Source organism: Chlamydotis macqueenii, chromosome 3, assembly GCF_036417535.1.
Source record: "Chlamydotis macqueenii isolate bChlMac1 chromosome 3, bChlMac1.mat, whole genome shotgun sequence".
Classification (NCBI taxonomy): domain Eukaryota; kingdom Metazoa; phylum Chordata; class Aves; order Otidiformes; family Otididae; genus Chlamydotis; species Chlamydotis macqueenii.
This window is the reverse complement of record NC_141558.1, coordinates 1,584,256-1,610,150: the sequence shown is the minus strand read 5'-3', so window position 1 is coordinate 1,610,150 and position 25,895 is coordinate 1,584,256. Positions and strand designations below refer to the sequence as shown.

The 25,895-nt window shown below is 50.4% G+C and overlaps 1 protein-coding gene across 4 annotated transcripts in view; it reads left to right on the top strand.

The window, feature by feature from the left end:
* Positions 1 to 25,895, top strand: part of NCOA1 (nuclear receptor coactivator 1) — a 169,615-nt gene that overhangs the window by 34,154 nt on the left and 109,566 nt on the right. For all 4 annotated transcript variants that reach the window (XM_086745845.1, XM_086745844.1, XM_086745847.1 and 1 more), the window contains exon 2: positions 19,975 to 20,133. The gene's annotated coding sequence lies outside the window, so the exon portion shown is untranslated. The remainder of the gene's footprint in view (positions 1 to 19,974; positions 20,134 to 25,895) is intronic.

The following is a 25,895-nucleotide window of genomic DNA, read 5'->3' as shown; positions in this document are numbered from 1 at the left end:
ATTCTTGGTTCTTGACCTACGCTCTCATAAGAGGGGTCTCTATCTCCGCTTAATCTTAGCTTAATTCTCACATAATTAATGAAATATCCATTTGAGCCTGGGGCAAATGTTCTTTATTTCATCAGTTGACTGAAGTTCTTGGCCACAGTCACTTCTGCCAGGAGAGTTAACAAGCTGCAGGCATTCGTGTCGGGTCCGTCGTTTTGCCTAACTATGGAGTTTACGTCCCTTATCCCAGTTTGCCTCGTACAGTTGTGAGTTTTCTTGGGAATGAAGTTTGTGTGTATCCTTTCTAAATCCCAAGTGCATAAAGGTGAAGCCAGACAATGATTTTTAGATGTTAAAAGAAGTTCAACCTTCTTATTAGGCAAACTGGAAAAGATAACGTGATCTCCCAATCTGTGATTTCCTATGCTGGGAAGAAAGAGAAGAAACTACTGTTTCTCAGATCACGTCCGTAGGGACTAAAATCTGCACGGAGGAGGTTCGTGAGCCGTTTCCTATCTCTTTTCCTCAGAGGATAAAGTCCAGCTCTTGCAGAGCCAAGAGAGCTTTAAGAGGATGTCTCAGACGTTTGCCAGATGGACGAACGCAGAGCTCGCCTTTGGATCTCAATCCTCGTTTTTAGCCAGTCGTATTTGCTGAACGCAGCTTCTGGATCTTGCTGTAGTTTCCCTGACCCGCCCTCCAGTTGCTTTATAATTTGGATTCTTCTTGACGATCTCCAGGTAGCCCCGCTCTTACGGGACGAAGTGTGTCTGGTTTGTTATGAGCGGATTTCTCCAGGATGGATTTTGCTCACTTCCCCAGTTTTGCCTCCCCGCTTGGACAGCTTTCCAGAGATGGCACAATCGACTTGAAGATCGCATTCCTAGATGGAAACAAATAAAAATATTTTCCTTTAATTTGCTCGTTTTAGGAAAGGAGTACATTTTGTGTATAGCCAAATCCTCCTAGCTGATCTTTTTTTCTTCCTGCGAGCAGATATTTATAAGCACATTAACGCTTACTGCCACTTGGTCAGCTTCAAAATACTTTTATACGGGAGCACTCTGAAGGCATATTAAGTTTAATTTCTGTCTGCCGGGGCAATCTTTGATCTCTGGTTTTGTTCTCTGTGTTTTTACCCCTTTATATTCTGCGTCCTTCAGGTCTGTGAAATAAAACTTGAGAGGGGAGTGATGAGCGCTTGGAGAACAAGACCTGGATTAGGACCACGAGGGTCTCTCCTAGGTGCCAAGAGCTTCTCCAGCAAGTTTGTGGAGGGCGTTTGGGCTAATTTCTGTGTGTTTTGGGATCTTCTGGCGAGAGCTAAAGGGAACAGAAAGGCCAGCTGCTGCTGCTGAGCCACATGATGGTGGTGTTGGTTACGTTGCAAAGTGAGAGGACCACCGTAAAATATAAAACTGTTGGACAGGGAGTGGTGGTGGCCTCTGGAACTGGGGTGTTTTGCATTTAAGGAAGTGTGAGTTTTTAACAGGTAGACTTAGTGAAAATTGTGGAAGATGAGGGCATGTGTTGTGTGAAGAGGGGATGGAAAGGGAGCAACACGCAACGTATTTTTTTCCAGCACCTTGCCTCTTTTAATATGTCTGAAGCCTGGGCTAACTTGCCGATACCGTGCTGAACCCTTCCCGGAGAACCAAATTAGGGCAAGAACTCCTTTGCCTGGAGGTGCTGTCAATATTGTGCTGCTACCTGTAAGCGTGTACCCTCGTCAGCAAAGCTTTGCTCTCCGTGCGGATGTTGCGCGTGGACCCACCCCAAGCGCCTGGCAAAGCGCTGGGCGTCTCCAGGTGCTTGGAAATCGAGTGCCTCCTTGAGAGGCCTCGCTTTGTTCGGGCTTAATAAAAGCATCACGTTTTCAAACGGTGTGCTGAATCAGCGGGGAATTCTCCCTTTCAGCCTGGCTTAGCCGAGTGGGAAAAGCACGTATCCACGATAATTTTATACAGCTCGCTCTAGGAAGCACTTTTGCAGTGCTTTTGTCAAAGTTTCTCTGTTTTTTTTTTCTTTTTTTTTCAAAAGCTTCCATGGTCTTCTGCTAAACGAGCTCTTCCGAAGAGAGTTTTCTAAAGCAAGGGAAGAAAAAGAGTTCTTTAGACTTCAGAAATGTAAACAGCCGCGGCAGAACAGCGGCACTTTGGAGCGTCGCCTCTCGAAGCGCGAGCGAGCTGGGTTGGCACAAGCAGCTACTTGTGTGTGAACGGGAGGTAATTACCGCGGAGCGAGTTCGCTTCAGACTTCAAACGCCCCGGAGTTAATTTGCTCTAGCATGACTGAAAACACAAAACGTTTGTAGATGGGCTGCTCCCGAGATGAAGAATTTCAGGAACTATTAACGTGCTTTAAAGCTGTTTCTTTTAAAACACGGTGTCCCCGCGCAGGTGTGGATTTGCACGGATAGTGTTTGGGTTGTCTTACCTGTTGATAATGCTGAGCCTGGCTTTGAGAAGCTGAACAAGAACCTGCCTGGAGACGGTGTGAGCACGCTCATCCTGCACGTTGCAGTGCAAACAATGTGGGTCTTGGAATCATGGAATCGCAGAAGGGTTTGGGTGGGAAGGGAGCGTTCAAGGCCACCCAGTCCAACCCCCCTGCCAGGAGCAGGGACATCTCCAACCGGATCAGGTTGCTCAGAGCCCCGGCCAACCTGGCCTGGAATGTTTCCAGGGATGGGGCTTCCACCGCCTCTCTGGGCAACCTGGGACAGTGCTCCACCACCCTCAGCGTAAAACACTTCTTCCTTATATCCGGTCTGAATCTGCCTCCCTCTATTTTAAGACCATGACCCCTCGTCCTGTCACAGCAGGCCCTGCTGAAGAGTCTCTTCTTGGTGATTTGTGTCCTGCTACCTGGCCCACCTTAAGCAGCACTGGGGAACCTCTAAATAAAGGAAAAAACAGGAATAAATCCCTTTAACAAATGATCCAGGGCTGCTTCTCTGCTTGGTGTTTTCTCTGGCCAGGTATTTTTAGATTTCTCTGTGGTTTTGATCACACTCTTGTTTAAGATTGATCTGAAAAAAAAATAATTCCTTTATTGCTTTGCAATATCTTTTCTTTGGGAATAAATTAGTTCCCTTGAGCCTGCATCTGCTGCTGTTCAGTAGAGTATTTTTAAAAACCACTGTTTATCTGTATCTCCTTCTCAAGGTGTACTCAGGTAGAGAAATTACATTTTACAGTGTCCAAATTAAAAGAAAGACACTTTGTTTGTAGAAGTTCGCGGAAAGCTGTTTCAACTTAAGGGAATGGTTCCGCGGTTGAAACCTCCAGCTCGACCAGGTCCCGGCAATCTGTTGCAAGTTTTGCTTGAGTGAGTGGTAACCCCCTGAAAAGAAACCGTTTAGTGCCAGGTGTCTCCGTACAATATCCGTGGATTCTGTGGCGCGAGTCACGAAGAAGATGATGTCTTCATCGTCGCATCCCAGATTTGCAATTTTCCTACCACTCCTCCAGAAATTAAATCGTCTTTACTGTTTCTTGGCGACGTGCCCGGCAATGGCAGAGCTAAAATAGCAGATCCAAGGGGAGGGTGGGGATGAATGGACTGGCTGACCCAGCAGAAAGTCACGCGTTCCCAACCGTATTTCCTTCCAGGGTCTGGGTATCGCTCCTCAACGACAGCTGTGGGCCACATCTGGCTGCCTCCGTGCCGTGCGCTCGTTACGGTGCCGCGTGAAGCTGATGGAAACCCAACGTGAAACAGGAGCTCGTTGTTCTTCTTGCAGGAGGCAAAGAGCAGCCTGGCTTTGCCCTGTGTTGGGGGCAACGTTGGGCTGGTGAGCCAGACCCACGCTGCCGGCTCCTGCCAGGTGGGACGGCTTGGAAAATCGCTTTCCTTTCATTTCATGAGAAATGATTCTCTTGAAGCTGGGGATTAGGATGCCTCTGGCAGTTTGAGAAAGATAAGTAGGACTGCAAATAACAGGGGTGTGTAACTCATTTTCTCTATCTTAATTCCATTGTAACACACCCAGAGTCCCAGTCAGATGAGACCAAGACCTTTAAAATGAATTATTTGTCTGCTCTGCCTTACGTTTGTGGGGGTTATTTTAACGCCCAAGAAAGAAAGGACAAGGCGTGGGTATTTGAGGGGTGGTAGAACGGAGGCTGTTGGGATTTGACTCCTCTGGGTGTGTGATGCAAAGCAAGGCTGGCTGTTGGGCGGAAATAAAATCCCTCGTGTAAATCTGGTTGTCGTTTTGTCATGTTCAGGTAGTACAGGTCGTGAAAGATGCGACCCATTGCGCTGCACTGGATGGCTCCTTCTGGTTGACCAGCTGACTTTCCAGCTGGGATCTTCCGTCATGTGTTGGCATCCTGCGTGAAATAGTATTTATCTTTTTTTGGTACAGCATTTCAAATAGTTCTCAAAGATGCTTGTAAAAGCCTATTTCTCACATTTTTAAGTTGTAGAAAATGCTAAGGTAGGTCGGTTGTGTTTGTTGCTCCACCAGCCAGAAGACTGAGCTGGGTGTAGAGTGTGATGTTCCTGTAGCTCTGCAGCTCCTAGACCTGCTGCACAGCGATGGTTGTAGGTGACCTCCCAGAAGCAGTGTCCTACAGCCTCGAACGCGTCATTAAAAATACAAATCAAGAAATTATTTCCAGATCCATGAGGAGTGCTGAGCAGAAATGGCTCTGATTTTGGGTAATCTTACCGATTTCATTCTTTAGGCTGACAACACGACCACTTCAGCTTGGGTTCCTTCAGTCACGACAGGAACCGTTAATATTATTGTTCAAACACAGTTGTGTGGGTGTTAGTCATGGTTATCGATGCGAGTATGGGCCCTGACTTCTAACATCTGGAAAATCTGTCTGACTTACAGCTGTTTCATCTGGTGAAATGATAAAATACGTTCTTGTGGCCTTTAGTTCACACTAGGACGTCGCTAGCTGTCAAGATTAGCTCGACATTTTATACAAACGTATATATTCTTGTCGTACCCATCTCTAATGCGGTTCCTGTAAACTGCAAAAGTAGAAAATTAAGTTTTGGTGAAGGCTTAATACATAATGTCTATGATGGGAAAACCAGCGGCTAATGGTATGAAATACTTAGGGAAAAGAATGGGAAAAAAATCTCTTAAACGCTTCTAAATGGCTTTGGAAAAATCAGTGCTTAGTCCCGTCTAATCCATGGTAACTGGCGTGGAGGTAACCATGGAAATTTGATATATAAAGCTCATCTCCAAAGAGCTTATTTTAACGCCGTCTCTTGCTGCAGTCCAGTGCTTACCAACGTTCTACTGACACGTGGTGAGGCTTTGAGGCTCTGGGCAACATGGTCTGCTTGGAGATGTCCCTGCTCCTGGCAGGGGGGTTGGACTGGGTGGCCTTGAACGCTCCCTTCCCACCCAAACCCTTCTGTGATTCTAAAAACTTTGGTGCTATCTCTTCCAGTTTTCTGTGTTTGGGAAAAAAAAAAACCCACCAAGAAAACAAACTCCAAAATGCTCCTGGAGCCCGCGGTTGTGGTTATGTGATAGTCCAGCAGTTTTGGCTGCTGCTGAATGAAAATCCTGCCACTGAAATGAATCGCAGACGCCGTTCCTTGTACCTGTTTGCGTTTTGGGAACGGGACCGGAAGCCCGTGCTGCTCAGCTGCTCACCTTCGTCACCATGGGAGGTGGCTGCAGGAGCAAGGCAAGATCCTGGTGTTAAGTCCAGATTGACTTAAACTCTTACTTTGACTTAAGCCGTTGGTGTTTATATTATTTATATGATTTATTTTTGCTAAAGAAAAACCCATTTCCTCCGCTGCAGAACCAGAAGGTAACCTGTTGCTTAACCATCTGTTGGGATTCGTGTCATTTCCTTTTCCAGATCTGTTGCACTCTTTCAAAGTCGCTTGTTCAGGAGACACCGATGCTTTACAAGGTGCAGCAAGCAAAGCCCAGCGCGCTGAGCAGAAGGTGTCCGCGTCGATAATTCCCATTTTACACCTGCAGAAACTGGAGCGGGAGGAATCTTGCCCAGGTTTCCGTATTTTCCTTCTCCCTTCTGCTTTATGTGTGCCTTTGCCCTCTCGTGGAGTTGTTTTGCTGCCGCAATTAGCGGTAAGCACCTCGTTGGTCGGGCGAGGACGAGGGCGCCTTTCCTTCCAGCACCGCACACGCGATGGGAAGGGGAACGCGCGGTCAGCAAACCCCCTTGTGTAGCGCAGGATGGCGTTGAAATGGAGAGGTCGTGCACATAGCTGTGAGATCGCTTCGGTTAATACACGTAACACGGGGCTGGGTGCTTTTTTTTTGCTGGATTTGCAATGTTCTCTCCCTTCTGGTCGTGTTTCTATTCAGCAGATTGCAGCTGGAGCGCTCTCGCGTTGGAGTATAAACACCGCTGGAGCAATCTGGGGATTAATTATAGTGCGTGCGTTAGCTGAGGTCCGTGTTTTCCTATATGCTCCCTTTCTAGTTATCTGAATGAAGTAAAATTGGAGGTGATCAGAATTTATGGGCTCAGTGGAGGAATTACTGTGCCGCGTTCAGGACCTGTGAGCTACTGGAGACCTCAGGGTGCCGCTTCTCCACCCAAATACGCCTTAGTTCTCAGGATGGTGATCCCCTCCGCTTTGGGACACGCGATTAAAAAGACCCCAGCAGCCAAGGCCTGGTGGCCCTGCGGTGTAGGTATGGCTTTTTCCAGGAGGATCTTGCGCCGTGGGACGGGGCAGAGGAGCATCCATCTGGTATGAGGAGAGCTGGTGTTTTGGGCACGTTGTACCTGCCCACCTGAAGGGTCTGCAGCCCCCGGTTTCTTTAAGGTGGCTTTACCCGCAAAATGTGCCGTTCTCCGGTAGATCAAAGCGATTCGGAGGCTGCGCGTTGTACAGGTTTCCAGTGGATATTGGAGGTGACACGTCTGAATCCTTCGCTTTGCTGCTAGCTTGTTTGTCAGAACACGGTATATCAAATCCTCCCCTCGCGTGGAGACACCGAGGAGTTATTTCAGGAGATCGGATCTTCGCTGGAGTTTCTTCGGCGGAGCGCATCTTTGTACCACCTCCAGCGTAGCTGTTTCTCATTTCCAGCCCCTTTTGGTTACCGCTTCAAAGGAATATTGTCGGAGAAACTGCCAAATGCGCTGCGGTTCCCGAGTTGCCATTGGAAAAGGAGGCGGAAATTCCCCGCTATTGCAAACCAATAAACAGATCGGAGCTGGGAGTACGAATGTGCAAACAATATATTTCAGCTGGCTAATGAAGAGAGATGTTGAACCTCAGCAACGGTTTAGATAACTGTCCTTTGATTTGTTTACCATCTGCTTTTCATTCCAAAAAGGAAAAGCAGTGGTTTCGGACTGGTTTGAGGAGCTTCACAGAAAAAAAGGCTTGTTCCCGTTGCCGCTAGCCACAGGTGGAAGTTCTCAGCCAGCTCCTCTGCTCTCGGAGCTGATTTCCCTGGAAAGATCAGAGCAGCGGGGAGCGTGGTCTCCGGATTGATGGATGGGAGGAACTTGAACGCGAAGGGGTTGGTTTGCCCGCGGGATTTGAAGTTCTGGAAGAGACGCATTTTGCAGAAAACAGATCTCGATGGGTTGACTTAAAGCCATTGATGAATTGCTTCTTTGCCCTCCCTCTTTTTTAACGTTACATTCGACTTGCGTGGCTGTAGTCCTCCGCTTCTGAAAAGTCTTGTCTCTTCCCTGCCCTGCCCTCTTTTGAAGGCGGACCACACAGAAAACCAGCCCAATGCTGTATTTTCGGGGCGGCTCTGGACTGGTGGTCGAACAGGATGGATGGAAGAGCAGAGGATTGGGAGGACGCATATCAGCGCTGACACCTCGCCGGTCTGCGTGTGCGGCTGGAACCTCTTTTCTCTGAAATTACTGGAAAACAGGCTCAGAGCTGGGTGGCGGGCGATTTGACGAGCTGTTTGAGGTTGCAGTGGAGAAGGGGGAGAGCGGCGGTTAACCCTTGACTTTTCAGTTTGAGTTGTCGTTATGTCCCTTACGCAGTCCCCCGTTCACCGCTCTGGAGCTGCTCTTCCACCAGTGCCCAGTCAAGGCCAGTTTATACCAGAGAACAGACTTTATTTGAGAAATTATGATTATTGCATCTGATCTGGCGGTGGGTGCTAGATGAGGTGGTGAAGCGGTTGTCCTTGCCGTCTCCGTCCCATCGTTCACGCGTGGCCATCACGGTCGTTTGCGGGAGTGGCAGGGCTGGGATGTCCGCCCTCGGTATTCCCCCGCGTTGCTGGCGAAACGATGATGGGCCCGGCGGCACCCGTGCTTTGCCAGCTGCGGCGGCGGTTTGCGCGCCGGCTGCTCCGTACGTGGAATTTCCTTCCCCTCCACCTTTCCCCTCTCTCCTAGGACAAGAAGCAGCACAAGCTGTTTCCCACCCTTGGTCCTGACTTTGATGAAACCTAGAAATCTCCTTACTGCTTGAAGTAATTTGGTTTTTGATAAAATCTCACTAGAGTCCTCAAAATTACCTTTTTACTACTTTTTTTTCTGCAGCTATAGCTACATATTCTTATATTATGCATATTTTATTTGTGCTAGTCCGTAATATATGGAGTTGTAACTCCAGTGTAACTGTTTCCTTAGCATTAATAAGCTTCGTGTTATTTAATTGTCAGCCAGGGATTCTAGTAAACGCAATATTTCTGTGTTCATATCCAGTCTGTTTATCTGAGCTATCTGCATGGGATAAAAATCTCAAATTTAACGATGTGAGCGATGGGGGCAGTGAGAGAAGAGCAGTTTTCAAGTCTTGGAGTGACGGTTGTTTCAGAAAGTCATCTTCGTTCCTTTTCCCCCCTCATCATCCCAATATATTTATTCATTAAGACATGACACTCAAGAAGCGTCAGAGAACATTCTAAAATTATTTCCTTGGCTTTAGTTTTTAAAGAAACCTATTGAGTCAGCTTCTGAGAAACTTCTAAATTGCTTCTGAATATACCGAGCTGTGCCGCAGTTTGGATTCAATAAAGGTGATGAGATACAGATCTGAGATCACAGGGCTGAGGACAGTGACGCTTTATTAGAGATGTGGATCCGTGATGATGCAGAGCGCTTTGCGTCTTCAGCTTATGCTTACTCCTGAGCTTAACTCAGCACGGCCCAGGCCCTCGTGAAGCGATATCTGAGGTCTAATGAAATTCCAAATTCATTGAAACCAAGAGAATTGGGAGTGATGGTAGATGAGAAGCTCAACATCAGCCATGAATGTGCGCTTGCAGCTCAGAAGGCAAACCACATCCTGGGCTGCACCCCCAGCAGCGTGGGCAGCAGGGCGAGGGAGGGGATTCTGCCCCTCTGCTCCGCTCTGGTGAGACCCCCCTGCAGCGCTGCATCCAGCTCTGGAGCCCCCAACAGCAGAAGGACGTGGAGCTGGTGGAGAGGGTCCAGAGGAGGCCACGCAGATGCTGAGAGGGCTGGAGCAGCTCTGCTGTGAGGCCAGGCTGAGAGAGCTGGGGCTGCTCAGCCTGGAGAAGAGGAGGCTCCGGGGAGAGCTGAGAGCGGCTCCCAGTGCCCAAAGGGGGCTGCAGGAAAGGTGGGGAGAGACTCTTCAGCAGGGCCTGCTGGGACAGGACGAGGGGTGATGGTTTTAAAACAGAGGGAGGCAGATTCAGACTGGATATAAGGAAGAATTTTTTTACTGTGAGGGTGGTGGAGCACTGTCCCAGGTTGCCCAGAGAGGCGGTGGACGCCCCATCTCTGGAAACATTCCAGGCCAGGTTGGCCGGGGCTGTGAGCAACCTGATCTGGTTGGAGATGTCCCTGCTCCTGGCAGGGGGGTTGGACTGGATGGGCTTTGAAGGTCCTTTTCCACCCAAACCATTCTGGGATTCGCTGAATTAGGATGTCACGATGTCTAACGCCTCCCTCTGTCACTGTTTTGATGGCAGGACAATAAAGCACCTTTAGAGTTAAAAATGTAAGACAAATAATTAAGAGCTGGAAGTCCAGACACAGGAATTAATAGCAAAGTTGTCACTGTTGAACTCTAGCACACCTTCTCTATGCTCGTATATCAATGAAAATTTTTGAACTCTGTAATTTTATATACAATATCCTTCACGTAGTTTATGTATGGTATCTTTCTCCATTAGATTTTTTTAAATTACATTTTGTTGTAGAAGGAAAAAAAGGCAGGAACATCTGTCCCAGGCTGCTCGTGCTTGCTGTGAAGCACATTTTGATGATGGATCGTAAGAAAGTAAACAGTTTAAAGTGCCGTACCACGTACGTGTAATCCGGCGCCCAGCTGTTCCAGTGGTCGCCAAGGGATGAGGCCACCACAGCGCCTCTGCATCGCTCGGCGTATTTGTGCGTCGCTTACGGTTTCCTTGGACAGCAGCCTGTTTCGTGACTGCAGAGGTACAAACCCATTTGTCATCGTTTAATCATCGGCATTGACTTTGAGTAGGGAGAAGAAAAGAATTACGCGTCAGTCTCACGTTCCTAAGATGAAGATTGTTCTTTGCAGGAGATCTCCGATTAAGGATCTATTTTTAAAGCATGTAGGAGCTGGTTTTGTTGGAACAGGGAACCTGTGACAACTTAAATTCCACTTTCAAACCTGCATCTTCTCTCCAGTACGTGGAATTTGCATTTGCACAGCTCTTCAGACCAGTGCCCCTCTCCTGTAGGAGATCATCTCTCCTAGGTCGCTCAGAGATAGCCTCAAGTTGGAAACGCCGTGCAATTTCGGCCTTTCCAAGGAGCTGACATCAGGCAAGCCGGCGGTTATCGCCCCTTGGCGTCAGCCTGACAAAATAGTTTGCAGGTGACGGTAGACGTTTCGAAAGATAACTGTGAGACTTTGGAGGACAAGGAACCTGAGCAGAGCGGGAGTACTGAGCTGTGGAAATAATTATTTATATCGCATTTGGCTGGAAACCAAATTTGCCCTAATGAGAGAAACCGAATATTCTGAGAACGTGAATGGTGTTCCAGAAATTGGAGTGTTCTGGAGTTCACGTTCAGCCGGTGAGGGAGGAATAAAGTTGGATCTAATCGATACCGGGAAGTTATTAAAAACGAAGAGAAAGTGAGTGGTTAAGGCTGTTAACGACCTGAGAGGGTCTGGATGGAAGTGTGGTGATTCCTTTGGCTAGGAGAGAGCTGTGGATTAATTTGGCAAAATGCGAGTGGGCACCTGGTTGTGCATGGGTAGAAAAATGCTTCAGGTTTTGTTGTTTTCCCACCGCTAAAGCACACTTCTGCTTTCAGGATGCAAAACAGGAGTCCTGCTGGTGTGTGCTGCTGCAGGGGTGGCTGAAGGACCCGTGGAAAGTGTCATCTGCTGAAGAGCTTTCAGGTTTATTCTCTTTGCAGGGTTCTGCAGCGGGTTCAGTGTTCCCCAGAGCTGACGATGGTGAAGTCATGGCAAGGGAGACACTCAGACTTGTGTGACTGCCACTGCCTGAAGCTCCTGAAGGGCTCCAGCTGGGGACTTCTGCTGGCAAAGCGCTGTCACGGCGTCACAGCACTTGTGAGATCTGGAGCTGGGTCAAAATTACAGCAATTTGCATAAATACCAAAACTGGGGACTCTAGGCTTTTTGTTGCGATGAGATGGGTGATTGAAGAGAAGCCAATGATCACAGAATCATTAGGGTTGGAAGGAACCTTCAAAAGCCACCCAGTCCAACCCCCCTGCCAGGAGCAGGGACATCTCCAACCACATCAGGTTGCTCAGAGCCCCGGCCAACCTGGCCTGGAATGTTTCCAGGGATGGGGCATCCACCGCCTCTCTGGGCAACCTGGGCCAGGGTTCTACAACGATGATGGTGTAGGAGATCTGTGGCAGGTTGAGCATGGACAGGAGCATGGACACGTGAGACTGTTAGGAAGACAAGCTGAAAGAAGTTATTTTGTAGTTGGTATTGAGCACATAAATACAACTTTTCCTTTCCATTAAGCTCTTCTCTTCCTGTGTGCCACCTAGAGTTAGTTGGGTTTTGGGGATCCAGCAGCCCTTCATCTTGGCTTATCTCCTTGCTTGTCTCTCAGTGGATCAAACCCCAAGTTTTGTGGCATGTGGCAGCGAAATTCAGCCTACCCTCTTCAGTCCTTCCAGTGTCCCCAAGAATGACTGTCGGATGGTCTGTCAAGACCAGGGGTGTTGATCAACAGCCCAGAAAATGCTGTTGCTGCTGCTTTGCCCCAACCTTGGGAGCTGGTTCTGCCTCTGTCCTCTCCCCGTACAACTCCAGCAGCCCTGGCTGGGAGCCTTGATGAAAAAGCCCAGATGTTTCCACCTGGAGCTGCCCGAGCCTTGAGTTAGCGGAAGCCTGGCAGGGCTCGTGGCCTGGCCGCCGTGACGTGCCTCTCCTCTCTCGCAGGCGTTCGCTGGGCTTTGGGACCCGGCGGGTTAACTCCTCCGTCTTGGTCTGTAACGGGAGGAGCAACCTGCAGACTTAACTTTACTGTTAGTGTTGCCTGTTGATATTGATTGCCTAAACGAACGAACGCAATCAATTTCTCCTTCCGATTTCTTTTAAAAATACATTTTACACTTTCTGCTCTTCAGTTAAAGCCCTGCGGTTTCATCCCGGGCGAGCGAGATCCCTGCAAGACCTGGCCCGCGATCAAAACCTTAGAAGTACAACAAGCTGTTTATTAAACTTCCTCACGGGTAGATAAGACAACTGACTTTACTGGAACAAAGTTAATTTTGTTGTTGTTGTCGTCGTTGAGGTCTTGGTTGTGTAAAATTATTCTTTCCAAATCCAGCGATTGTTTTTCTGACCTTTTAATTTGCTGCAGTTAACTGGCAAACAGATTTCGCCCTCTTGCAAAACGGCTTTTCTCTCTCTCTCCTGCGACACTTATTTGGGATTGGGAATAAATCAGGCGGCCGTACGCGAAAAAGCAGACAAGGAGGAAAACAAGCTTTCCACGTGCCCAAAAATGTGTGTGAGTTCTTCAGCAAAATCGAATTTAAAGGGAACCCGAAAGAGTGCTTTCGAGGGGGAAACGTAGTGAGAATTAGCGGAGCCCTGAAACCGTTGCCTGAACGTCCTTATTCCAGGGAGATTTAAAAACCCTGCATCTACGCCGGCCCAGCAGCCTTGGAGTTTGGAGGAGCCGCAGAAAAATATGCGGTGCTGCGACGTTACGGGTAAGCAGGCAGAGAAGGCAGGTCCTCGCGGGGGGCTCCCCCAGCCCTCGTAACAGAGCTGTTCTTTTTTGGTATCGCTTCGTCGCGTGCCCTTTGTGCACACAGCACGGCAAGGAAAAACACGTAAATAAATTATGGATTTTTGTCAACACAGAGTAAACGTTAAATCTCTCCTCGCTCCGTCCCACTTGCTGTTTGTGGTTGGGTGTGATTTATTAGCTGTGATCGCCTCGGCTGAACGGAACAAACTTTTGTGGTGGGAAAAAGGAGAGGATCCGATGGTCACAGCGTAGGCCGAGGTTGGACAAACCCAGAGCTACGTTCATGTTAATCTTCACGTTGTGGGTCTGGAGCCCGCTCATCGAGTGAAGAGAGTAGTGCCGTGTCAGGTCCTGCCTCCGCGGACCCTTGTTTGTGCGTTTTAATATTAAACAGTCACAGAGAAAATATTTCGAGCCTTAAATAAAACAGAACAAGGGAGGTGTTGAAAGATGCGCGTCTCACGTGCTAAACGATGACCGCTTCAAGGGTGCTGTGGTGGCTGGGTCCGTGGCGGGCTGTCTGAGAGCTGGGATACAAAGCGTTTATGCCCTGTAGGTCCACGGCTGAAGATGTGGTAGAAAACGCGTGAGGTTGAGGGACTGGAAGATGTTGTAGCAAGCTAAAGATGAAAGGTCTTGGGTGAGATCTAGCTTGGGTGAAGGATGGTGGGAAGTTGTTTCTTCTGGTCACTGGAATGTCTGAAATGGTTCACTGGATATATTTTACTCAAAAATATTGTTTAAGCCTAAACGCCGTGCTAGAATTTAGCTTCCTTATGCTCTCCACTAATTTTTCAACTGGTTAGTGGAATTTCAAAGCAGACGTGTGGATGGAGAGGCTAAAGGGTTCCGCAGCACATCAGGCTCTCCTGTGTGTGTTTGAATACGTTTTCATGGGATAAGGAGAACTTTTGAATCTGCTATACGTGGTGTGGGATAGTTTAGGTGGAAAGGGTGTCAGGAGGTCATCTGGTCTGAACCTTGCTCAAAGCAGCTTCAGGGGATTCTCTTAACAAGATCGTGGATAACCACTTCTTACTCCCAGCTTCAACTATTTAAAACCAGAGTCTGATCCGTTGACTTGTGTGGGATATTTCTTCTTTCTGCTTTACTGGGTTGCAGAGGACAACCCAACTTTGATGCTTTGTTGGATGGTAAAACCATATACACCTAAAGCAAATCACCTCAAACCGTTCCGTGAAAGTTGTCGGTAGTTTGAGCGGGAAATGCTGAATGCAGGGTTTGGGAAGGAGCAAAGGTCACGAGTCAGTGCGAGCTTTGTTGAAAGGCCTTGGCCGTTTTTAATGTTGGAAACCTCTAAGTGCGTACTCCTGCTAATTAAAAGGCTTTCTGATGAAAGGGGAGAACATCCTGGGCTGTTGAGGTGCATAATCGATGGATACTTCTTCCTTTTACCTGTCCTCCAGATCTCTCTACTTCTTAAACTGGAAGCTTGGCCGTAGTAGCACGTGTAACATGTCTTTTGTGATTGCCTCCAGGTGTTCTGTTTCGGAAAGCCGAGATCCAGCTCCTTTAGCTGCTCGCTGTGATTCACGGGCGACGGGTAGCGGTCTGCAGCCAGGCTCAGCCAAATCTTCACATGGTTAAGAGCAAGAAAGCGTGTGGCACATGGAAGAGCTGGAGGGGATGGAGCAATTCTGCCAGGGAATAATCCCTGGAAGATCTTTGGTGCTTTCTAAATGAGACGCGTGTTTCTGTCTGCCTCTCAAACCTGCTTTCTTCTGCTCACGTGGAGAGGTTGTATCCGATACGGCCACCTGCACGAGAGGCTGCAGGACCTCCCTGAGTTCTGTTGTGTTTGAAATAGTGGGTTGAGCTCCCACGGTCAGGAGTTTTTCGTGCACACGGATGACACAGCACTGGTGCCAAAGGGAGCTGCATTAGGGAGCTGTCTGTGGTTGGTGGCCCACCATCACTGAGATATTTTCCAAGTGCTCTTTCCTCTACTCTTAGGTGAGGATATCAGAACAGCATTGATGGATCTGCACCCTCTTATTAAAAGTGAAGCCTGCAGAAGGACATGAGAGCTGGGCAGTCCCTGTATGACACACTCTCAACTCTCCAGCCTCTGATTGTTCAGCATCTCCAGGACTTTCCGAGCCAGAGATGGTGTCCATCTTGCTCAAGCATGAGCCAGCAACGTGTGCCCTTGCAGCGCAGAAAGCCAAGGGCACCCTGGGCTGCACCCCCAGCAGCGTGGGCAGCAGGGCGAGGGAGGGGATTCTGCCCCTCTGCTCCGCTCTGGTGAGACCCCCCTGCAGCGCTGCGTCCAGCTCTGGAGCCCCCAACAGCAGAAGGACGTGGAGCTGGTGGAGAGGGTCCAGAGGAGGCCACGCAGATGCTGAGAGGGCTGGAGCAGCTCTGCTGTGAGGCCAGGCTGAGAGAGCTGGGGCTGTTCAGCCTGGAGAAGAGGAGGCTCCGGGGAGAGCTGAGAGCGGCTCCCAGTGCCCAAAGGGGGCTGCAGGAAAGGTGGGGAGAGACTCTTCAGCAGGGCCTGCTGGGACAGGACGAGGGGTCATGGTTTCAAAATAGAGGGAGGTAGATTTAGATTAGATATTAGGAAAAAATTTTTCACACTGAGGGTGGTGGAGCACTGTCTCAGGTTGCCCGGAGAGGCGGTGGATGCCCCATCCCTGGAAACATTCCAGGCCAGGTTGGCCGGGGCTCTGAGCAACCTGATGTGGTTGGAGATGTCCCTGCTCCTGGCAGGGGGTTGGACTGGGTGGCCTTGAACGCTCCCTTCCCACCCAAACCCTTCTGGGATTCTATCTGATTAGTTACATCAGTGGGTGCCTGCTCTGTGACACGAGCAGTCTTCCCTCGAGCTCACGCAAGCGTTCAGCGTGCACAACGTCCTGCGGCGAGGAGCTGGACCACTTTGCTGGGTGGTGTGTGTAGACGCTGCTGTCTTTTGTTTGGTTTTGGCCCTGCCACCTGCTACTTTCATTTCTTATCCCCTTGTTTCTGCGCTCAGCAGGCTGCCGCCGCCTTCCTAGGATGCTGCTGTGTCCCTGCTCTGTTCCACCCCAGCTGGACTGGGAAAGATCTCTGTTCCCAGATGCAAGTTTGGGTTCGATGATGAAGACGTGCAAGGTCTTTGCCTGCAGTCAACGTCAGTAGAAGATCCAGGTCTCGTGTCCTTTGCTATCTGCGGCTTTTGGAGTCGGGGTGACTCTGGGTTGCAGTGACTCTTGCTCGTGGCTTGCAGGAAGATGAGGAACGTAGGGCGCAAGCACTGCTCCTTCTGGGATTTCGGCGCCGGCACGTGATTAATGCTGATCTAGTTGTGTTTCATGACTTGTCGCTTGGCCAGTTATGGGCGTGTTTAACATATTCCATGTTAGGTGATGTGATTCCAGCCACTTGAGACATCATCCTTTCCTTCACCGAACTCGAAGCGTGTTGCATCAGAGCTGTTACGGTTTGCAGCCCATCTTGCAGTCTTACTAAAACCACCTGCCATCGGTTTAAGCCCCGTGTGTGGATAGGCATCGGTTATTTGCTCCCTAGAACTCCGAATTAGATTTTGCACCAGCCTTTTCCTTCTCTTCGTGGGACGGCAGCTGGGCTGATCGCTTGTTATTGGCCTGCTTGTCCTGCTCGTGCCTGTGAAATCCTGACAAACAGCGTCTCCTCCAGTGCTCTCCCACCTCCATGACTGGAGGAAGCCGGGATAAACCTGGAGGTTTTCTTGCCCGGCTCTTTTCAATCCCCCGGGATGCAGTCGGAGATCTCCCGACTGAAGAGCGGCTGGTCCGTTAGCTGTTGTTTCACGTCTGCCTGCCTTGCCGTTTGGAACAGCGAACGCGTCCTGTGGCATGGCCGTACCCTCTGGTTTCTTTCTTAATTACCGACCAGCAATATTTGCTGCGTTCCTCGGCCGTTGGGGTGGCGTTGCTGGCGGTCGCTCCGTCTCTGCGGTGCCCGGCCTCGGCCTCGGCTGCGATCTGCTGCTCCCAGGTCGTTTTTAGAACCCGATGCGCTCAAACCTGGGAGTATTGTGCTTCCTCTCATTGCATTTTGCTTCTCTAGCTGTTTCATATCACTGCGTTTCTGATGGACTTAAATATTTAGTTTCATTTTTCTTTTTCTTTAGTTTTTTTTGTGGGTTTTTTTTGGTGTTTTTTTTTTTTTTTTAGAAACAGGAACATCTTCCCTTTTCAGTTTGTGGAGCTTAATCCCCCCCAGACACTCGCCCCGGGGATCTGGAAAGATTTTTCTGAAAGTTTCCATTATTACTTAAGTTTTCCTGTTTCTAATGCTCTTCCCTTAGTCTCGCTTTGTCTGTTGGTGGTAGGGGCAGTGAAAGCAACTGGGACGTATGTATTATTTAGAAAGTCAATGACCATCTCCTACTGGTGAAATGCAACTTTCAGACTGGAAGCCTGAGCAATGTGGCAGTTTGCGCATCTTCCGTGTTCATTTATGCACGCGTGCGGATAAAAACGGGCGCTGAACAGGGCAGGCACCTCGTCTCCTGCCAGGATGTGCTCCAGTCCACCTCTCCGTTCGCTGCGGATCCCTAAGCTTCTGGAGTTGTTCTTTATCACAGAATCACAGAAGGGTTTGGGTTGGAAGGGAGCGTTCAAGGCCGCCCAGTGCAACCCCCCTGCCAGGAGCAGGGACATCTCCAACCACATCAGGTTGCTCAGAGCCCCGGCCAACCTGGCCTGGAATGTTTCCAGGGATGGGGCATCCACCGCCTCTCTGGGCAACCTGGGATAGGGCTCCACCACCCTCAGCATGGAGTTTCTCCCCAGCAGAGCTGCTCCCGCCCTCTCAGCATCTGCGTGGCCTCCTCTGGACCCTCTCCAGCAGCTCCACGTCCTTCTGCTGTTGGGGGCTCCAGAGCTGGACGCAGCGCTGCAGGGGGGTCTCACCGGAGCGGAGCAGAGGGGCAGAATCCCCTCCCTCGCCCTGCTGCCCACCCTCCTTGCCGGTGCCTTGGTGATGGTGCTGCCGTGTGAGTTTTCCTCCCTCCCTTTGCCTGCTTGATTTTTCATGAATAAATTACAAGTGACTTAAAAGAGTCTTGAGTTGCTAATGACGGATGTGTTATTAAGACAGTCTTCTAATGACCACGTCCGTGTAAGTAATTTCTTGTGTAATAGCAGGAGCGGCGATGGGGATGAGCAGGTTTTGAACTAATGGTGGTGCTCCCTCATCTGACTTCAGATGCTGGGATTGAGAGGTACAAATTTCACCCAGCAATCCCAGTAATGCCGTGAGAGAGAAAGAAAATAGACGCGTCCTGGAAGTAATTTAACCAACTCGCTCTTAGGTTGATAAAGATGAATTGTATCCTAGAGCTACTACAAATAAAAGGTCAAAAGCGATATTGGGATTTCTGTCCCAGAACATTTCATGGGGTGGGTAGCAAGCTTGGCTGTAGAAACTGCAACATGTGGAGTGGCTTGGAAGAAAGGTTTATCAAGGTTATGAAGGCCCTCCAGAGGAGGCCCCGCAGATGCTGAGAGGGCTGGAGCAGCTCTGCTGTGAGGCCAGGCTGAGAGAGCTGGGGCTGCTCAGCCTGGAGAAGAGGAGGCTCCGGGGAGAGCTGAGAGCGGCTCCCAGTGCCCAAAGGGGGCTGCAGGAAAGGTGGGGAGAGACTCTTCAGCAGGGCCTGCTGGGACAGGACGAGGGGTCATGGCTTTAAAATAGAAGGAGATAGATTCACACTGGATGCAAGGAAGGAATGTTTTACCGTGAGGGTGGTGGAGCCCTGTCCCAGGTTGCCCAGAGAGGCGGTGGATGCCCCATCCCTGGAAACATTCCAGGCCAGGTTGGCCGGGGCTCTGAGCAACCTGATGTGGTTGGAGATGTCCCTGCTCCTGGCAGGGGGGTTGGGCTGGATGGGCTTTGAAGGTCCCTTCCAACCCAAACATTTCTGTGATTCTAAGTTCATCTCAGTGTTTTTTTTTAAATTAACTGACATTTTCGTTAGAGTTCAGGCAGTGCATCACGACATGAAGAGCCCAATGTCATGAACTTAGATTTTTCAACCAAGCAAGGTATTTGCAAACCACAGATCAGTTGGCACACTGGCATTCGGCTGGAGAGGAGCGAGGTTCAGGCTGGTGTGAGTCCCAGGAGAGCAGAGATTGCTGGAGAAAGTGGACATTCTGCAGTCTTATTGCCTTTTTATGGCGTACGTGCTTTGAGAGAAGAACACTTACGCTCATGTCGGGTTCGGAGGCTACCTGGCTTGGCGAAGGCGATACAGAAGGTCTGCGGAAGAGGAGGAACGGGCGAAATCCCCTTGATCCGGTTCTAGCTTAGCGCTCAGTAACAGCAGGGATTTACTGGCCGTGCCTTGGTGAGGCGGGGAAGGATCTCGTTATCTCCGAGTTTCCGAGTTCGGCGGTGGTCTGCAGCCTGTTGGCTGTAAACACCAACCGTCATTTTCTGGTGCTAGTTTTTATCTCCCGCCTTGCGTAGATGCTGTCTCGCTGTGGCAGATGTGCTGCTCGATGCGCGCTGTGTTTTTCTGGAGGGTAATCTTTCTGTCTTAGGAGTGGCGTTGGCAAAGAGGGAGGGGAGAACTGGGAAAAAGGGTTTGGTTGGAATATTGAGCCTTCATTTACTTCAGTTCCCTGAGTAGCTTAAAGCCTGAGGAACCTCGGTGAGTTCTTTCCCGATGAAATAAAAAGGATACCTGGTATCGAGAAGGTCAGCAAGCTGTTAATGAGGCTGCTGTGAACGAACAGTTGACCTCAACTGTGCTGGTTTTCTACCTAAACCGCTGAAAAATGCATCTTGTGAATAATAATGCAGAAAGAGAAATGAAATCTAGTGCAGACAAACTGTCTTTTCCTCTGCAGGACTGCCGGTGCCCTCTCAGATGAGTCCGTGCGAAGGCTGCCCGTGGCAGGTCGATGCCTGTGTTTGCTGAGGCTCTGGGATTCTGGTGGTTTGCCGTTTAATTAACTGAAGAGTCCCAGTTTTTCCCATGAACCATCTTTCACCTCGGGAAGAAAGAGGTAAGGTTGCAGATCTCCGTTTCTTCTTTCCTCTGGCGGAAAACGTGTAAACCTGTCGTGGAGGTGGTTTTTGCTGGAGCGCCTCTTCATGCGGAATTAATTATTGGGACTGCTGAGAGCGAAAGTCACCGGTTCTCTCTGTCCTTGGCATCCTTCGGGTTGTTTTCCGTACGTGAGACGTGCAGTCAGTCTACATTGCGTTCGTAGCTAGGAGAGTTGTTTAAAAAGCTCGTAAAGATGAAATGATTGCCGGAATCAACTGCGCTTTCCCGATGCGTTTTGCAAAATTGTGAATAGCTGACTGCTGCGGTGGCAGAATGGCATGCAAGGGATTTGTGGTTTCGGTACGGCAGTGTTACGCCGTAGGCTGGCTCACGGAGTTGGTCAGGTGAATTCAGTCCATAACTAGAGAATCTGAGAGGTCACAAACTCGGGAAATCAAAATGTTTTATGGCACAGGCTTCTGCAACTTCCAGAGCGCGAAGTGTGCGCTCGGCGTCCTTGTTACCGGCTGCTGCGTGTAACAACTGGAACTCTTCTGTGGTTTGCCCGCGGCCGGCGATATCTGAAAAGAAAATAGTTGTGTCGGAGCAGTAACTCAGAGATGGCAGAATATGTTTAGAAATGACCAAAATAGTGAAACAAATGGCAGTGGACGACGGGCTGGTGGCAGCCGCTGCGTGGCTGTGGGATTTGCAGCCTCCCTCCATCGAAACTGGGAGCGCTTGCTGCTGCGGACCGTGAGCACGGAGCAGAGGGGAAGAGCTCTTCCCCTGCTAACACACCTGGAAAAGCAGCTTCTCGCTGGCGTGCCGTGAGGCGGGAGTGACATATGTCCCTGCAGCTGCTTTTGTCTGATGAAATTTTACGTCGCTTTTATCACAGCTCCCTGTCTGAGATCGCTGGTGTTGCAAGAAACTTCTGTGTCGGAGCTGGTTTTGGCTGGAGCACAATGGAAAATGGGAAATTTCCTTCTGGATTGAGCATGGCTTGCTCCTGTGCTCCTCTTCAACGCAGTGTAAATACCGGTCCCAGTAAGATACTGGTGTTGTATGTCCTCTGTAGGCTGCTTTGGCCACCTGGTTTCTGTCCTTGGGTTGGCTGCTCCCCTGAACCGCGGCGGGATGATGACTGTGGCAGGGATTGTGGTGGCCTGGAGATGTGGGCGCCCCTGGTCTAAGATGTCCTCCCCTGCTGGGTTTGGTGGCTGGAGGGGAGATAATTGGGTGCCCGAGATGGAGCCAGGGGTGAGCGATAACCTGGGAGCCGTCCCCCCTTGCCCAGCTCGTCTGGCTGTCGTGTTTGCCTGGTGTCTTCCATCTGCAGCACAGATTACAGCAGTAATTAGGCGTGGTTGTAAAATTTGGACATCGTATCGCTTCTGTGCTGCTGTGTGCTGTCCCCACTGTTAGCTCAGGCTCATCTGGGCGGAGAGGAGCTGGGGAGCTGCCTGGGAGCGGTAAGGAACCAGCAGAGCCCCGGTCCCTTGCTGGAAGTGCTGCTCAGAGTTAATGATTAAACCGCGCTTTGCCCGGTAAGTGCGCAGTTGGATTCAGGGATTTTCACCCCCCAAAAAATCGCCTTTCCCTCTGGACACAACAGCTACTTTTTTGTTGGAAGCCAGTCAGCTGTGTCACACGCAAACTAAGATGGCTTTATTTTTCTCTTCGGTATCTGACCAGGTTCAGCTTCTGAAGAGGTGACCTGGCAGGGCGGGCTCTCCCCCTTCCCAGGCGCCGATGAATTCCTGCCCAGGCTGGGATCTTACCGACCGAGTCTCTTGGGCTGCACCGTGCAGGCTGGGCTGTGTGCAGCTTCTCTTCTTAATTTCCTTCTTTTCCCCTCCCTCTCCAAAGCAATCGGCACAAATCACGCGGCTAGCGGTGGCCAGGCTTCACCCGAGACATCGTTAGCGGCGGGCAGCTTGACGGATGCGGCCCAGGCCAGTGAAGGGTTAAATTCTTACCGATGAAATTGGATATCGTTGCGAGGAGGAAGAGTGAGCTCTAGATTAATTTTGAGGGTGAGGTGCCTGCTCTGGATTTCCCCTAATTTAGGGGACGGCCGGGCTAGCCCCTGCGGTTGTGGGGGGAGCCGAGGGGAGCCCTGCCTTCGGCCCACCTGGCACTTCCCAGCCTTTCCTTCTTTTCTTTTCTTTGCCCCCCACCTGTCTCATTAAATTGCATTCTTTCCTCCAGCAAACGGACTTCTTGGCTTGGCGTGAAATCGGGTTGCTGTGATTGAGCTCCCATCCCCTTTATCTTGCGACGGGGCTTTGAGATGAAAAAACGTGAATGCGCTCTCCGAGGCGCTCCCTCGCCCACCCTGGCCCTAGGTCTGCGCCGAGCCGAAACTCCCTCTTCATTCCTTAAGGATCGTATTCCTTCCACTTTAAACAGATTTCCTGCCGCTAACAGCGTTTTCTAGTGCTGCAACGCTTTCTGAACGCTGTCTCGTGAGAGGTGTTTGCCGTAGGTGAGTTTCCTTGAAGTCGTAACCTCTGCCTTGCCGTTCCCTCTTCCCGGGGGCTGCTGGCGGGGCGGGAAGGACGCAGATGATGGCCTTGGCAGTCGCCGTTCTTCTAAATCATCTGTTCTTCTCCCTCTCGTGTGAGTTTTAGAGAGGGATGGTGTTTCAGCCATGCGTTTGAGATGGAGTCCTGCCGATCGAGACAAAGATGCGCGCGGCACTTGTGGGGACACGGGAAGAAGAAATCGCAGGCTTGCCTCGCTGCGGATGAATTAAAGCCGTTGGGGCGCTCCTGAAGCCGTGCTTTTAAAAAGCAAAGAGCACAAACCAACCAGGAACCCCTGCCGTGCCACTGGAAAAGGCTCTGGCAGAGAACGGTCAGGACAAGCGTCGTGGACCGCGTGCGGAGAGAGGTCTGAAGCTTCTGCCGCTTTGCCGAGGGCGCTCACCATCCGTACGGCGTCTTAAAGCTGGGCTTGTCCTCCTGGCCAGCCTGCAGCCGCAATCACAGGAGAAGGTTTGACTCTTAACTGGGTCTCCCTCATTTTGTTTTCACTTGGTCGTTTGACTCTGCGCGGTCCTTGTTCGCGCAGTGTGGAAGTATCTCTTTCTGTTAGATGTTTGTAGGTTAGAGGCACCTACGCCCTGCTGAAGACAAAGGTTTCAAGCGTGTGTTGAGAAGAAAACAGCTGGTGGGGTTTCACGTGTCTGCTGGTGACTCTGGCTCTTCGGTGCGAAATTAAGGAAGAGCTGTTGTGATGTGGGAGCTGGTTGTAGTTTCACATCTGAGAACTCTTTCTGTTCCTTTTTTTTTTTCTAAAAATACCAGCAGATGCTTTTGTTTTCACACATAAATCTAGAGTTGGATGGTCAGGTTGGGTGCTTTGTTTATACCGAAAGTGGTCGGGACACAGCTCTTCAAACAGGACTTTTGGTGCTTAGCTCCCTGGAAAAATTAAGATGTCTGAGTAAGGACTCGGTCGTCTCCCGTTAAACGCTGCCTGCCCAGGACCTTTCGTTAGATCTATTTTGACGGCTTCGTTTTAATATCCAGATTACTGGTTTGCTTCTCTTTTGGAACAAAAATTTTATCAATTTGCCTTACTGCTCCTAGAAACTTTAAGCAAATGCAGCTTTTCCTTAGGCTTTTACATTTCTACACAAAACCAGCTGAATTCTTTGACCATAGAATCACAGAATGGTTTGGGTGGGAAGGGACCTTCAAAGCCCATTGCAAGGAGCAGGGACATCTCCAACCAGATCAGGTTGCTCAGAGCCCCGGCCAACCTGGCCTGGAATGTTTCCAGGGATGGGGCATCCACTGCCTCTCTGGGCAACCTGGGACAGTGCTCCACCACCCTCAGTGTGAAAAAAAAAATTTCCTAATATCTGATCTAAATCTACCTCCCTCTATTTCGAAACCGTAACCAGAGACCAGGTGCAGAAACCCTGCCAAGGTCTGAGATGTCGTTGTCCCTTCACCATCGGTCACTGCCCAAATGGCAAAGCTGGTGGCTTCCATGAGTTCGTCCAACAGCAGGGTTCTTGTGAGCGCTCCTCGTCTGCAGCGCTGCCGAGCCCTCCAGGCTGGGCTGAGCCCTCTCTGGCGTTTTTTCAACCCAAGCTTCTTGTGCAAGTGAGAAAAGCTCACGTGAGCTCTTCGGCTGTGAGCGTGGGATCTCCTTCCCAGAAAACCCGGGAACGGGAACATCTTAATCTGCCACAGCCATTTCTGCAGAGATCGATTTATCATCGCCTTTAGTGCGTGGCTACGGCATTAACGCGGGTTGTAACCCGTTCCTCCGGGTCTGCGGTGGTTCGTTGAACGACGGAAGCTTAATTCATCGTTATCTCCAGCCCCGCCATGCAGACAGCTCGTGCTGTGCTGAGGAAACGATGTGGAAGCACACTTGCGTCTCAGCTGAGCAGGACTGTAATCAGCCTCCAAGAGGACAGTAAGTGATGCTGGACGTGTCAGCGGCTTTTGAGTCTGCTGAGTTCTCTGCTGCCCTCGAGGAATTTCTACTTCCTGGGCCACAGAGATGATGTGTGGTTTAATTGAAACCGCACTGAAATGAGTCGGTCAGTCTTCAGGACTTAACGATTTGCTGTTCTTTGCTTAACGTGGTGTTTGCTGTACCAGCCCTTCCTGTGGATGTGCGGTTATAAATCCGTACCTGTTTGCTTTCTTCCATTGTTTCAGCTATTTTGGTGCCTCTGTGTCAGTTTGCGTTAGCTCCTGCTCCGACCTTCTCAAGGGCACCTCTTCGGTGTCGGGCTTCCCGTGGGCTGGCAGCTCTCTGGAGGTGAGACACCAGCGACTGTTGATTCTTCCTGCGAGACACAGCTGCAGTCGCTGCCTCTGTAAGCCACAGAAGTATGAGAAATTCTGCTGGTTTGTTTGTTTTTTTTTTTTTTTTTTTGTTCAGAGAAGGTGATCCAGAGGTTGGCAGGATTAGAGTCGTAGAATCACAGAGGGGTTTGGGTGGGAAGGGACTGTTAAAGGCCATCCAGTCCAACCCCCCTGCCAGGAGCAGGGACATTTCCAACCACATCAGGTTGCTCACAGCCCCGTCCAACCTGGCCTTGAACCCTTCCAGTGATGTGTGGGGCATCCACAACTTCTCTGGGCAACCTGCTTGAGTGTCACCATCCTCGTGGTAAAGATTTTCTTCATTGTGCCCAGTCTAAACCTATCCTCTTCCAGTTTAAAGCTGTTACCTCTTGTCCTGTCACTACAGGCCCTGGTAAAGTCTCTCTCAGTTTCTTACAAGCCCCCTTTGGGCACTGGGAGCCGCTCTCAGCTCTCCCCGGAGCCTCCTCTTCTCCAGGCTGAGCAGCCCCAGCTCTCTCAGCCTGGCCTCACAGCAGAGCTGCTCCAGCCCTCTCAGCATCTGCGTGGCCTCCTCTGGACCCTCTCCACCAGCTCCACGTCCTTCTGCTGTTGGGGGCTCCAGAGCTGGACGCAGCGCTGCAGGGGGGTCTCACCAGAGCGGAGCAGAGGGGCAGAATCCCCTCCCTCGCCCTGCTGCCCACGCTGCTGGGGGTGCAGCCCAGGGTGCCGTTGGTTTCTGGGCTGTGAGCGCACATTGCTGGCTCGCGTTGAGCTTCTCGTCCACCAGCACCCCCAAGTCCTTCTCCTCAGGGCTGCTCCCCATCCATTCCCCGCCCAGCCTGGATTTGTGCCTGGGATTGCCTTGACCCAGGTGCAGGACCTTGCCCTTGGCCTGGTTGAACTTCATGAGGTTTGCATGGGCTCACTCCTTGAGCTCTCAAAGCCCCTCAGGATGGCA